The sequence below is a fragment of the Urtica dioica genome, chromosome 8, assembly GCF_054948205.1.
Source record: "Urtica dioica subsp. dioica isolate 48M chromosome 8, U.dioica_male_clone48M_v1_H2, whole genome shotgun sequence".
Lineage (NCBI taxonomy): Eukaryota > Viridiplantae > Streptophyta > Magnoliopsida > Rosales > Urticaceae > Urtica > Urtica dioica.
Window position 1 is genome coordinate 44,874,430 of NC_142763.1, and position 14,429 is coordinate 44,888,858.

General features: G+C 44.4%; 1 pseudogene; it reads right to left on the minus strand.

Moving 5' to 3' along the window:
• Positions 1–5,387: 5,387 nt before the first annotated feature.
• LOC149389941 (protein ELF4-LIKE 4 pseudogene) lies at positions 5,388–5,736 on the minus strand (annotated as a pseudogene).
• Between the last annotated feature and the right edge of the window lie 8,693 nt (positions 5,737–14,429).

Consider the following 14,429-nt stretch of genomic DNA (forward strand, 5'->3'; position numbering starts at 1 on the left):
CCACTTCGCGAAGGGTCGCGGCATGACGATCGGGCATAACGGGGCCGGCGCTTAGCGCGGGATGTGGGCGAACCTTTGACATTTGTCGCATTTTTTGGCCCACTCGTGGGAGTCCTTTTTCAAGGTAGGCCAAAAATATCCGAGCCTCAGTAGCTGTAGTGCCAAAGATTGTCCGGTGGCATGGTTCCCGCACACCCCTTCGTGCACCTCGCGGAGCGCTTTCTTCGCCTCGACTTCGGTCAAGCAGCGGAGAAGGGGCATGGAGTAGCCTCTCTTGAACAAGTTGTCCTCCCTCATTGTGTATTTCGGCGCCAAGCTTCTCAGCTTTTTGGCCTCTTCTTTGTCTTCGGGGACGACTCCTCGTTTGAGAAATTCCACGAGCGGCGTCATCCATGAGGGCGGCGGAGTTCCGTCAACTACTCCCACGTCGCCTCTCGAGACGTAGGGTCGACTCAATACCTCAATTGGAAAGCTACCTTCTCCCTCCTCATCTATGCCTGACGCTTCGCGTGCCAGGGCGTCAGCGTCGATGTTCGCCTCTCGGGGGATTTGGACGATCTAGAACCATGATAGGGCCTCTAAATTCCTCTGGGTCTTGGATAAGTACGCGACCATGTTTGGCTCTTTAGCGGCGTAGTCGCCCTTAACCTGATTCACAATCAACTGTGAGTCGCAGTGGATGCGCAGGTTTTGGACGCCTAGCTTGTTCGCCAGCTCCAAGCCAACGATCAGAGCCTCGTACTCCGCCTCATTGTTGGAAGCCTTGAACTCGAACCGCAGGGCATATCTCAATTTTTCCCTATCGGGATTTGTGAGCACAACGCCGGCGCCGGCCCCCCGGCCGTTTGACGCGCCATCTACGTGCAAGTCCCAGACCGGCCCTATCGGGCTGTTGGGCCTCTTCTTCGACGACTCGTTGTGGTCATTCTCCTTGTCTTCCTTGTTCTCGTTGCCTTTTTCACCCTCGTCAGTTGAGGGTGCGCTTACGAATTCGGCTATGAAGTCGGCGAGGGCTTGGCCCTTGATGGCGGTTCTCGGTTGGAATTTGACCCCGTACTCGCCTAACTCCTGGGACCATATGGCCATTCGAGAGGAGGTCCCCTTTTGCAAGGCCTTCTCGATGGGGTGTCCCGTGCGCACCACGATGGGGTGCGCTTGGAAGTAGGGCCGGAGCTTTCTCGCGCTCATGACAAGGGCGAGGGACAATCTCTCGATCTCTGGGTATCGGGTCTCGGCGTCGAGTAGCGCTTTGCTGACGTAGTAAATCGGCCATTGCACCTTGTCTTCTTCGCGTATGAGAATCGCGCTCACGGCCCTATCTGAAACCGCGAGGTAAATGTATAAGGTTTCGCCATCCTTTGGCTTCACGAGGAACGGGGGGGAGGTGAAATAGGCTTTCATTTCGCGGAACGCTTCCTCGCACTCCTGCATCCATACAAACCCATCGGTCTTCTTCAGTGCTTTGAAAAACGGTTGGCAACTATCGGTGGCCTTGGAAACGAATCGCGTCAGAGCGGCGATCCTTCCCGTCAAACTCTGAACTTCTTTCACTTTTTGCGGCGACCTCATCTCTAAGATCGCCCTAATCTTCTCAGGGTTAGCCTCGATCCCGCGGTGGCTAACCATGTAGCCCAAGAATTTCCCGGACTCAACCCCAAAGGCGCACTTGTTGGGGTTGAGCTTCATCTTGTAGCGTCGTAGGATCGTGAACATCTCTCTAAGGTTTCGAACGTGGTCGTGGGCCTTGAGGCTTTTGACGAGCATATCGTCCACGTAGACCTCCATAGTTTTGCCAATTTGATTGGCGAACATTCGGTTCACCAACCTTTGATACGTAGCTCCCGCGTTTTTTAGGCCAAAGGGCATGACCTTGTAGCAGTAGAGCCCGCGGTTCGTAACAAAGGTGGTCTTGATCTGATCCGGCTCGTGCATGCGGATCTTATTGTAGCCCGAGTAGGCGTCCATGAAGCTCAACAACTCGTGGCCTGCCGTGGCGTCCACAAGATGCTCGATCCTCGGGAGAGGGAAGCTGTCTTTCGGGCAGGCTTTGTTGAGATCTTTGTAGTCGATACAGATCCGCCACTTACCGTTTGGCTTCTTGACCATCACCACATTGGACACCCACTTGGGGTGCTCCGCCTCCCTGATGAAGTCGGCGGCGAGAAGTTTGTCAACCTCTTCACAAATGGCTTGGTACCTCTCTCCGTTGAACGCCCGCTGCGGTTGAACGTGCTCGGCCACTCTCTTGTCGTCGTTGAGACGGTGAGCCATTATCTCGGGGTCGATCCCTGGCATGTCGGCATGTGTCCACGCAAAGACATCTTGGAACTCGCGGAGGAAGGCGGCGAGTTGTGTTCGGACATCGGATGGGAGTTGGGCGCCTACCTTGACTACTTGGTCAGGCTTGGCATCGTCCAACACGACGGGAACGAGATCGTCTGGTGTCTCCACCTTTCGACGCTCGACATCGTCCCTTTGGTCCAGCTCTCCGAAGGTGCCTCCTTCCTTTATCTTGCATGGGAGCTTGCCCCCGAGCTGGAAGACAGTGCTCACCATCTTTCCCTTTTCTTTCCCGTCCACGCCCTGGATGTAGCACATTCTTGCCATTGATTGGTCTCCCAACATCATGGCTACTCCCTTATCAGTCGGGAATTTCATCATCAGGTGGTAAGTGGACGTGATGGCCTTCAATCGGTTGAGGGTCGGGCGGCCGATTATGATGTTGTAAGCTGAGGGCTGGTCCACGACCAGGAACGACACGATGTGGGTGACCTCGAGCCCCCCCGGTGTCCCGAAGGTTACCGGGAGGTCGATGGTTCCCTCTGTCATGACCCTCTCCACGGAGAAGCCGAAGAGTGGAGTCGAGATCGGGGTCGGTCTCATTCCGGATAGCTTCATCCTGTCCAGCGCCGACTTGAAGATTATATCGGTGGAGCTTCCATTGTCGATCAAGATTCTTCGGACTAGGTTGTTGGCAACCGGGGCCGAGACGACTATCGCGTCGTTGTGTGGGTGGAGGACTCGCGCCGCCTCTTGGCCAGTAAAAAACATGGACTCGAATGGGGTCGGAGGAGGAGCCTCGTACGTGTGGTTGATGTAGTGCGCTATTTTCCCTTGGGAAACTTCACGCACATACTTCTTCCTTTGCGTGGCCGAGTCTCTAACCTCTGGGCCGCCCATGATCGAGCCCACAATGTGCAGTTGCGAGCTCTCCGACTCTTCGATTGCCGCTCGATCCGTGACGGTCACCGTCGCCGGACCCTTCCTTTCTTGCCGCGGGCGTTCTCCGTGTGCCGCGGCCGTCCCGATCGTTCTCAGGACATATTCTTTCAATTTCCCATCTTGTATCAGGGCCTCGATTTGACGCTTGAGTTGGTAACATTCGGACGTCAAATGCCCATGATGTTGGTGGTATTCACAGAATTTGCTTCGATCCCTTTTTGCGGGATCCTTCGTGAGAGGAGTTGGAATTCCTAGCTTGTCACGGTGCAGAGCCAGGATCCGCTCTTGTGGAGTATTCAGGGGGGTGAATGTCGAGAACTTTCGGAAGCTATCGACATGCGATAGTCTCGGTCCGGGGTGGGAGCGACCGTTAGGGGCATGGCCTCCCTTGTTCCTCCTCTTTCGAGGGTCGGGGCGATCTCAATCTTGGCCGTCGCGGCGGCGACTACCCTGCCCCCTAACTTCCTGCCGTCTCGGCCATCGAGATAGTCCTCGATTCCCATATACGTGCGGGCTCTAGACATTAGCTCCGCCATGTCCCGCGGGAATTTTCCGACATAGACTTGAGGAAGTCGCTCGTGCGAACTCCCTCGGTGATTACCGTGATGGAGTCCTTGTCGTCGAACCCTTGAACCTTGTGAGATTCCTCGGTGAAGTGAGCGAGGTATTGTCTCAACGTCTTGTCTCTCCCTTGCCGGATGGAGAGGAGATGGGTCTTTGATTTCTTTTGCGCCACGAGAGTGGCGAATCGTGCAAGGAAAGCCTCCCGCAAGGCCCGGAAGGATGAGATACTTCCCGGTCTCAGACTTCGGAACCACACAAAGCCCGACCCCGTAAGGGTTAGGCTGAAGGCTTGACAGAGGGTGGCGTCCGTCTGTCCTTGCATCGTCATCCACGTCTCGTAGTGTTGGATGTGGAAGTTTGGGTCCGTCCGTCTGTCGTAGGGAGGGATGGACGGTAGTTTGAAGTTCCCCACGCAAGGCTGCGCGAGGATTTGAGCGGCGAAGGGAGAGTATGACTCCTCGATCCCTCCGTAAGGCCTTTGCCTCCCTGATTCCACTAGTACAAAAATGGGCTTCGAAGTCACCCATATAACGTCACTGGCACATTAGAGCGACGCTTTACTTTTTTTTTGCGTTTAAAATTGACATGGCATCTTTAGGAATGTGCCACGTGTACGAATCTCGGCGTCACTATGTGCACAACCGACGCCACATTTTTTTATCCCGCCAAAATGGGATTTTGCGTCGCTCTTATAATATTTAACGCTATATGATAGATGAGGATGATTCTGATGACGACATGTGGTGGGGCATCATTCAATTTATAAGTGATGCAATAAGTTGGTGTGCATCACCTATTTTGTAAGGGATGCAATAAGTAAATAACATCACTTGTATTTGTAAGTGATGCAATAAGTAAAAGATGTGTGATGCTTTTGAGAAATTTTATATATAATAATATATATTAGCACGTACGTACAGATCGCAGCCACACTGCACGTACAGATATATATGTTGAAACCTCACTACTTGGCTATATTTAATTTGAAGTCCTGCAGGATGCATATTATATATTATAATATTACTCTTATATTAGCACGTACCTACAGATCGCAGCCACACTGCACGTACATATATATATGTTGAAAAGTCTCACTAATTGGCTATATTTAATTTGAAGACCTGCAGGATGCATATTATATATTATAATATTACTCTTATATATCCTACTGAATTCTCACCAGGCCGCGCTTCAAAGAAAACTCCTTAAAAAAACACAAAAGAAACCTGAGCAAATCGAGCCGCGCTTCTTCAAAACCCACCAGGCCGTACGTCGACGTCGTCTTGGTCGTCTCGATCGCGCAACTTCTTGGTCGCCTCCAGTTCATTCACGCCGCCGCCGTTCATTCTTCTCCGATTTTTCTCTCCGTCGTCGTCACACTCAAGCCGCCGTATTTTCTTCTTCTCGGTCGGGAAAACATCTGTGAGTCTTCATCAAATCCACTCGTGTACTGTTTGATGCATATAATAATATTACTCTAGCTCTTTTATTCTGCTCAAAAGAAATTCCTTCAAAAAAATAAAAAAGCACAAAAGAGTCAGCTGGAGCAGATCGATGGCCGCTTCTTCAAAACCCAGGCCGTACGAAAACGGGAAATTTGCTCAGAACAAAATTAGGGTCGGCCAATTAGATTTCCCTTCGGATCTGAAGGTCCCGCCCGACTCCCCTTCGGATGAGGCTTCGACGGACTTGGCCAACAAGGTCGAGAGATGCGTAGAGATCCACGACTCTCCTGATGTTGTTGTTGAGCTCTCGGATGAGACCCACATTGCGGCTCAGGTTGTCGGGATTTTCGACTCTGGTTCTGGTTGATCTCGTTGATCAGAAGCCCGGCCCTGTTCTGGTCAAGACTGTCCTGCACTTGAACAAAGCTCGTCTGAAATGTCTGCATTAATTACTTTCCCTTATTGCTCCGTTTCCAAGCCCTGTAAACATACCATTAATTTCCATTTTCTCTCCTCTTCTCTTCTTTTTTTTTTTTTACTTCCAATTTACTTCACTTTCAATCAGAACCACTCTATTTCTCTACACCCTGAATCACAGAGAATAGCATGGAATTACCAAAACTTGCGAGTCAATAGGATGATTTTTATACCAATTTTGAAATCTCGATTTTTTTTTCATTACTTCTTTTTTTTTGTCAAAAATTGGTATGGCACGGGGCATCATTCAATTTAAAAGTGATGCAAATAAGTAAAAGATGTGGCATTACCTATTTTATGAGTGACGCTATAGAGATTTCCTGGTTTTCGGGACTAAGTTATAACTGCTTAAAAATATCTTTTCTTCTTTAAAGCCGCTAACCGCTGTATAAATATCTTCTTTCTTCTTTAATTAAATCTGCAGCCGGCCTCTCCATATCGCTCACGTCCACCTCCAAAACTTCAATCTGTTTACACGAACAAGGAACAGAAAAAACCTTAGCCAATTCACCGGTAAGCAAGGTAGAGATTCTTGGGCCATTATTTTTTCCTGCAAAAATTTTTTTCCAGCCTCATTATACCTTCGTCAAACAGATAGTTGAAGGAAAAAAAAACTTGAGCATTTGCAGAACAGTGAATGGTTTTCACGTAGGTGTGTGTATTTGTTTGGGTGAGCGAGTTCTAATCATTGATTATTAATGGTTGTGGCAGAATTGGTTCGGGGTGATTTATTATTTCCAACATACTCACTCGTTCGCCATTTCATGTTCTCTAATTTTCAGACGGCTGATCATCAAACCCACGCTCACGCCGCCGTATTTAATTTATTCTTCTCGGTCAGGAAAGCAGATGTGAGACCTCATTAATAGTATGAATTTCTATACTATTTTTAGGCGTTTTTTTTTTATCCCAATTCAAAATTTTGATTTTTTTTTAGTTTTCGACCTAATTAATTCTAGTCTTTGGTCTCGTGCGTGCTTGGAATTGACGTTGTCTTAGTTAGTCCAAGACTACGGTTAGATTTTTTTTTTCTATCACTGCAGCCACTTTGACCCAGCCGAGACCTTAGTACTACTCCAGCCACTTCGACTCAGCCACTTCGACCGCAGCCAAGCTTCTAATTAATCCAGGTATTTTTTTCAATGTTCTTGTGGACATCATTTAATAATTGAGCGATTGAATAGGTATAAAAAATTGTTTTCAATCTTTTTTGTTGCGTTTGTGATTTTGGTGTCATTTTTATTGATTGCTTTAGTGATAGATGGTAATTGGTTAATGTTAAAATTGATCGGTAGAGTAGGAATGTTTATTTTTTATTGACTGTTATAGATATATTATTGTTTTTGTTCTTTACTGATAAATATCTTGTGGTTTATGCTGAATTGAAAGTGTGGTAGGGTAAAGTGTGGTCCCAATCAAGTTCTTGCTGATCAATTGAAATTACAAACAAAAAGAGAAAAAGAAAAAGAAAAAGAAAAAGAAAAAGAAAGAGAAAGAGAAAAAGAAAAAGAAAGAGAAAAAGAAAGAGAAAAAGATGAAAAAAAGGAATTTGAAAAGAAAGAGAGAAACATGAGTGAAAAAGTTAGTCTCATGGCAAAAAAAAGTGAGATCAAGAGGGCATTATTCACCCATCAGCCCCTTATAGTACTCATGTACAAGGAGGCCTTTTTATGTACTGATGATCTTGCCGGATCTTTGCCGAGCAACGTTTTCTCTCTTTTGCAGGAATTTGTAGATGTGTTTCCGGAAGAGGTACCTCCTGGTTTACCTCCTATTCGAGGGATCGAACATCAAATCGACTTTGTTCCTGGCTCCACAATCCCAAATCGACCAGCCTATAGAAGTAATCCGGAGGAGACTAAGGAACTTGAGCGGCAAGTCAGCGAGCTAATGGAGAAGGGACATGTGAGAGAAAGCATGAGTCCGTGTGCTGTTCCGGTGATTCTAGTGCCGAAGAAGGATGGGACATGGAGAATGTGTGTTGATTGTCGAGCCATCAACAACATCACTGTAAAGTATCGACATCCTATTCCTCGTTTAGATGATATGCTGGATGAATTGCATGGATCGTGTGTGTTTTCTAAAATTGATCTTAAGAGTGGATATCATCAGATTAGAATGAAAGAAGGAGATGAGTGGAAAACTGCATTTAAGACAAAATATGGATTGTATGAATGGTTAGTTATGCCTTTTGGGTTAACCAATGCCCCGAGTACATTCATGAGACTTATGAACCATGTTTTACGTGCTTTCCTTGGACATTTTGTTGTTGTCTACTTTGATGATATTCTGATTTATAGCAAAAACCTTGAGGATCCTGTTGCACATCTAAAATTGGTTTTAGAAGTTTTGAGGAAAGAAAGCTTATTTGGAAATCTTAAGAAATGTACATTTTGCACGGATAAGCTTGTGTTTCTTGGTTTTGTTGTAAGTGCTAAAGGGATTGAAGTTGATGAGGAAAAGGTGAAGGCAATTCACGATTGGCCAACGCCTACTTCGGTAAGTCAGGTAAGAAGTTTTCATGGTTTGGCTAGTTTTTATCGACGATTTGTTCGAGACTTTAGTAGCCTTGCAGCGCCGCTAACCGAAGTCATCAAGAAGAACATCCCATTTAAATGGGGAGCTGAGCAAGAAAAGGCATTCAGACTGATCAAGAAAAAATTAACTAATGCTCCTTTGCTTATTTTGCCAAACTTCACTAAAACGTTTGAAATTGAGTGTGATGCTTCAGGTTTAGGAATTGGTGGAGTTTTGATGCAAGAAGGAAGACCAATTGCGTATTTTAGTGAAAAGTTGAGTGGGGCAGCCCTGAACTATCCTACTTATGATAAGGAATTATATGCATTGGTGAGGACTTTGGAAAATTGGCAGCACTATCTTTGGCCTAAAGAATTTGTGATACGTAGATCATGAGTCGTTGAAGCATTTGAAGGGCCAACACAAATTGAATAGACGACATGCGAAATGGGTGGAGTTCATTGAAACATTTCCATATGTGATCAAATATAAGCAGGGTAAGGAGAATGTTGTGGCAGATGCATTATCTCGCAGGTACGTTCTACTCTCTACTCTAGATTCTAAGTTGCTTGGATTTGAGTACATTAAGGAATTGTATGCAGCTGATTCTGATTTTGGGGCAGCTTTTGAATGTTGTTCTAATGGGGCGAATGGCAAATTTTTTATTCATGATGGTTTTCTATTTTGTGAAAATAAATTATGCATTCCTCATTCTTCATTACGTGAACTACTTGTTAGAGAAGCACATTCTGGTGGTTTGATGGGTCATTTTGGGGTAGCTAAGACATTGGGTGTGTTGCATGAACATTTATATTGGCCCCATATGAAACGAGATGTTGAAAAGATTTGTGAGCGGTGCATAACTTGTAAACAGGCCAAGTCTAAACAACAACCACATGGTTTGTATACACCACTTCCGATTCCTAGTGCACCTTGGGTTGATATTTCAATGGACTTCGTTTTGGGATTACCAAGGACTAAGAGGGGGAGAGATTCTGTTTTTGTGGTCGTTGATCGATTTTCTAAAATGGCACATTTTATTGCATGTCACAAAACTGATAACGCATCAAACATTGCTGACCTGTTTTTCAAAGAGATTGTTAGGTTGCATGGCATGCCTCGCACAATTGTTTCAGATAGAGATGCGAAATTCTTGAGCTATTTTTGGAAAACGTTGTGGGGAAAGCTGGGAACAAAACTATTGTTTTCTACTACTTGTCATCCACAAACCGATGGGCAAACTGAAGTGGTAAATAGATCATTATCCACTTTGTTGCGTGCTATCATTCAAAAGAACCTGAAAGCTTGGGAAGATTGTTTGCCACATGTTGAATTTGCATATAATCGTAGTGTTCACTCTGCAACTAAGTTCTCTCCTTTTGAAATTGTTTATGGTTTTAATCCAATAACACCTTTGGATTTGATTCCTTTACCTATTGGTGAGCAAGTTAACTTGGATGGGAAAAAGAAGGCAGATCTTGTGAAACAGATTCATGAGAAGACAAGGCAAAACATAGAGCGATGGACTGAGAAATACGGAAAGAATGCCAACAAGAGCCGCAAGAAAGTGATTTTTGAGCCAGGGGATTGGGTTTGGTTGCACATGAGAAAGGAGCGATTCCCTGAGCAAAGGCGTTCCAAATTTTCAAGGGGTGACGGACCATTCCAGGTTCTGGAGCGCATCAATGACAATGCCTACAAGCTTGACTTACCTGGTGAGTATAATGTTAGTGCAAGCTTTAATGTTTCTGATCTATCATATTTTGATGTAGGTGATGATTTGAGGACAAATCGCTTTCAAGAGGGGGAGAATGATGAGAATCGAGGAGCTAAAGTGGATGCAAGTGATCAAGGAGCTCAAATGGATACAAGTGGACCTGAGATGACTAAAAGAAAACTTTCAAGTGGTCCATTAAGTTTGCCTAGTGGGCCTCTCACAAGGTTTAAGGCCAAACAATTCAAAGAGGCTCTAAATGGGCTGATTCAACAAGTTAGTTCATTTGGGCCCAAAGTTGAGGCAAATCTAAAGCAAGAGAGCCTAATTACAATGATTAAGGTTCTACAAGAGTAATCAGAATGTCTAGGTCGTTTTTAGGCATTGGATCCACATTTCTAACAATAAATAAGGCTGTTCACTCTTTTGGGAGTTACTTTTGTAACCACTCAGAATAGTTGGACGAATTTGGGGTGTTTATACCCATTTAGTGTGTTGTTTTGTGTGTTTTTATGTCAAAAAACTTTCAGTTTCAATGTTATAAGGGCTGAGAGTTATTTGCATTCAGATTTCAGCTTTTATTGCTAGTGTCTTAAATGTTGTTTTTAGAGCTGTTGGAGCAAAACGTTTTTGGCTGATTGTAAAGCCTCTCCAAGGCTATAAATAAGTGTTTAGGAGAATGTAATCAGGGACAATTCCCCTTTGAATGAAATATATGTGAGTTTGTGTCTTTCTTGTTCTTGAAAAGACTTTTTGAACTTATCAAGTTTTCTTGTGGCGTTCAGCAACTTGACTTATCATCTTGATTCTTAAGTGATCATCTTGAGTATCTTGGTGTGGCATCATATATATTGTAGGCTTGGTTCTTATCTCTCTAGATATTGGGTCAAGTCTCAACATTCTAGTCCTTTGCAGATCTTGGGGTCTTTTTCCAATCATTGTTATTGGGTCTTATCACATTTGTTGGTAAGGATCATATCACATATAGTACCAGAAACACAACTTTACCTTCGTGTATTAACTTGTAAACACAAGGCTCATCTATTGACTGTTCAAAGCCAAAGCTCTTTACAGTTTCATCGAATCTAATATTCCATGACCTAGATGCTTGCTTTAATCCATAAATGGACTTAAGCAACTCACAAACCTTGGTATCTTGACCTTCTTCCACGAAACCGTCTGGTTGAGCCATGTAGATGCGCTCGTCAAGATTGCCATTCAGAAAGGCTGTCTTGACATCCATTTGCCAGATCTCATAGTCGAGAGCTGCAGCTATGGATAGGAGTATGCGGATGGATTTAAGCATCGCGACTGGCGAGAAGGTTTCTTCATAGTCAATCCCTTCTTGTTGGGTATAACCCTTCGCCACAAGTCGTGCTTTGAACGTCTCGATGTTCCCATCAGGACCCCTTTTCTTCTTGTATATCCACTTACACCCTATGGGTTTAATCCCTTCAGGAAGGTCTACAAGTTTCCAGACATTGTTGACATACATCGAGTGCATTTCAACTTTCATGGCATCAAGCCAAAGGTTTGATTCAGAACAAGCCATCGCTTGGCTATAGGAAACAGGATCATCCATGTCAGAGACGGCTACAAGAGAGTCTCCATAAGACATGTACCTCTCAGGCTTTTGAGTAGCCCTCTCACTACGTCGAAGTACTACTTGCCGAGATTCTGATGAGTTAGGTTGTGTTTCAGTTGGGGTAAGAACAGTTCTTACAGATGAGGTAGAAGCTTCCTCACCCAACTTTTCGTCAAGCACAATTTTGCTTCTAGGTTTTGCATCTTTCACAAAGTCCTCCTCAAGGAAACGAGCATTCGTGCTAACGAAAGTCTTATCGTCCTCGGGACTATAGAAAGTAAAACCTTTGGTTTCCTTTGGATATCCCACAAACAGGCACAATTCTGACCTACTAGCCAACTTGCTAGTCTTTTGCCTCAGCATGTGTGCAAGGCAGCCCTAAATTCGGATGCGGCCAAGATTCACTTTACGGCCAGTCCATCGTTCATAAGGAGTACCAGGAACCGTTTTGGACGGAACTTGGTTCATAATATAGGCGGCTGTTTCAAGGGCATATCCCCAAAAGGAAAGCGGGAGTGATGAGTAAATCATCATTGATCTAACCATCTCCATAAGAGTTCGGTTTCTTTTCTCTGACACTCCGTTTTGTTGAGGTGTGACAGGTGCGGTAAGCTGAGAAGCGATACCCTCTTCTTTAAGAAAGTCATCGAACTCTCCAGACATATACTCACCACCTCAATCAGATCGAAGGGTTTTGATCACTTTGCCAGTTTGCTTTTCCACTAAAGCCCTAAAGACCTTAAATACGTTAAAGGTCTCGGATTTGTGTTTGAGCAAATAGACAAACCCATATCGTGAGTAATCATCGGTGAAGGTAACGAAGTATTCGTATCCTCCACGTGCCTGTTGGTTGAGCGGACCACATACATCATAATGTACTAGTTCCAGCAACTCAGTGGCTCTTCGACCCTTATCAGAGAAAGGTCGCTTAGTCATTTTTCCTTCTATGCAGGATTCACAAGTAGGTAGTGAACCTATTGCAGAGGCTTGGAGTGGACCATCCCTCACAAGTCTCTTAATCCTTTCTAGACTGATATGACCAAGTCTTAAGTGCCATAGGTGTGTTGATTTTTTTAGATCGGAGGATTCAGAAAGTTTGATCCTCTTTGGCTCCCTAATTAGATCATTATCTATTTCGGTGTCTAAAAGAGAAGGTTTAGTGGGATAGATGTAGAAAAGAGCATTCTTCATACATGCATCAGTGACAAAAGAATTATCAGGAAACGAAATACGAATTCCATTCTTAATGAACTTTAAACAATAATCTTGCCCACGAAGACGAGCAACGGATATTAAGTTCTTCCCTAAGGTAGGAACAAAATAAACATTATTCAAGTTTAAAGTGCGGTCTTCAAAAGACAGCGTCACGGATCCCACAGCCTTCGCGGACACCAGGCTCCCATCACCCCATTTGAAACAGAACTCGCCTTCCTCTAAGCTTTTGGTTTTCTTGAAACCATTCAAGGAACAACAAATATGGTTAGTAGCAGCGGAGTCAAGAATCCACGTTGATACATTATCAGCTACTAAGCATGCTTCAATAACTAGTACAATACTATGTTCCTTTGCTTTGAGATAGGCAGGACAGTTCTTTTTATCGGCTTTGTAAGGACTGTTCTTAGTTCCAGAGGCGGAGGCTTTTTGCTCAGTAGCATGTACCTCTCCTTGATTCCTCTTTCTCTTAGTGAGACCTACAGCAGTGTGAAGTCCCTTCATAAGCTTGGTAACAGTGTGCTCTAGCTTGTTTATGAAGTAGTTCATCTTGGAGGTATCAAGAGATGCGGGGAGAGTTTCTAAGATCATATCTATGATATTCTTCCCATCAATCTCAGATCCTAGGATTTCCATTTTATTCAGAAAACTAATGATCAGTATCATGAAGTCTCCAACAGGAGTCCTAGCCTGCATATGACAGTTCATAAACTGTCGGACTGCTTGTAGCCTTGTTTGACGCCTTTGCCCTCCAAACAACTCAAGGAGATTGTAGAGCATGTTAGCGGCAGTCTCGATGTCACGATGTTGCTCTTTCAGCATATTGTTCATAGATGCCAAGATATAGCACCTCACAATCTCATCGGATCGAAGCCTGGCCGCTAAGGCGTCATTGTCCTCTTGGGTTGAATCATCATTCGTCAGAGGAGGACACGGGGTGGTGAGTACCCATTTGTGCTTGTTAACGGTAAGTTTTATGTCGAGGTTACGTTTCGAATCTACGTAGTTTTCGTTTTCGAGTTTGATCGAGGAAAGAAAGATAGAGAGATGGTTGAGAGACATATTGCCTATATAAGTTGAAACAAGTTTATGATTAGTCTTTGGTTTAGGAATTAAGTTTTATTAAGACTTTTATAAAATCCAAAGGTGTTATAAACCAAACGATAATTTACTCCCTCAAGAGAAGGCCGCAAAAAATCTCCTTTTATAAGTAAATGACACATCATTAATGCTAAGCCAAGATGTCAATACATCTATTTTGACTAGCCACCTTGTAAATTGGTTTGATCACTCACATCCTTTCGCAGGGCCTCGAGGGAGGATTACTAGGGATTAAGCCTAAGTGTGCAACCAACCACTTAGTCCAAAAGGTCAACTTTGAAAAACAATCCCCCAAGGGGAGGCCTTGCCATCATCGTCTCACTCTCGGACGTAGCTCATTGAGCAATGATCAGAGCAAAGCGCCCTTGAGTACTCTCATTTAAGAAATAGAATCGAGTGTAACGGAACGTTTTATGAAGTTTGTTAAAGCTTTTATTTGTGTTTTATTAGCAAGGTAATAACAAGGCATAAAAGAAATAACAACAAGCATAAAACGATTCAAGTAAAAATAAGAAACTAGCAAGATAACAAAACTAGTCACAAAATTTTACTCGAAATTTCTCAAACCTTTAAAACACGTTTTTCAATATAA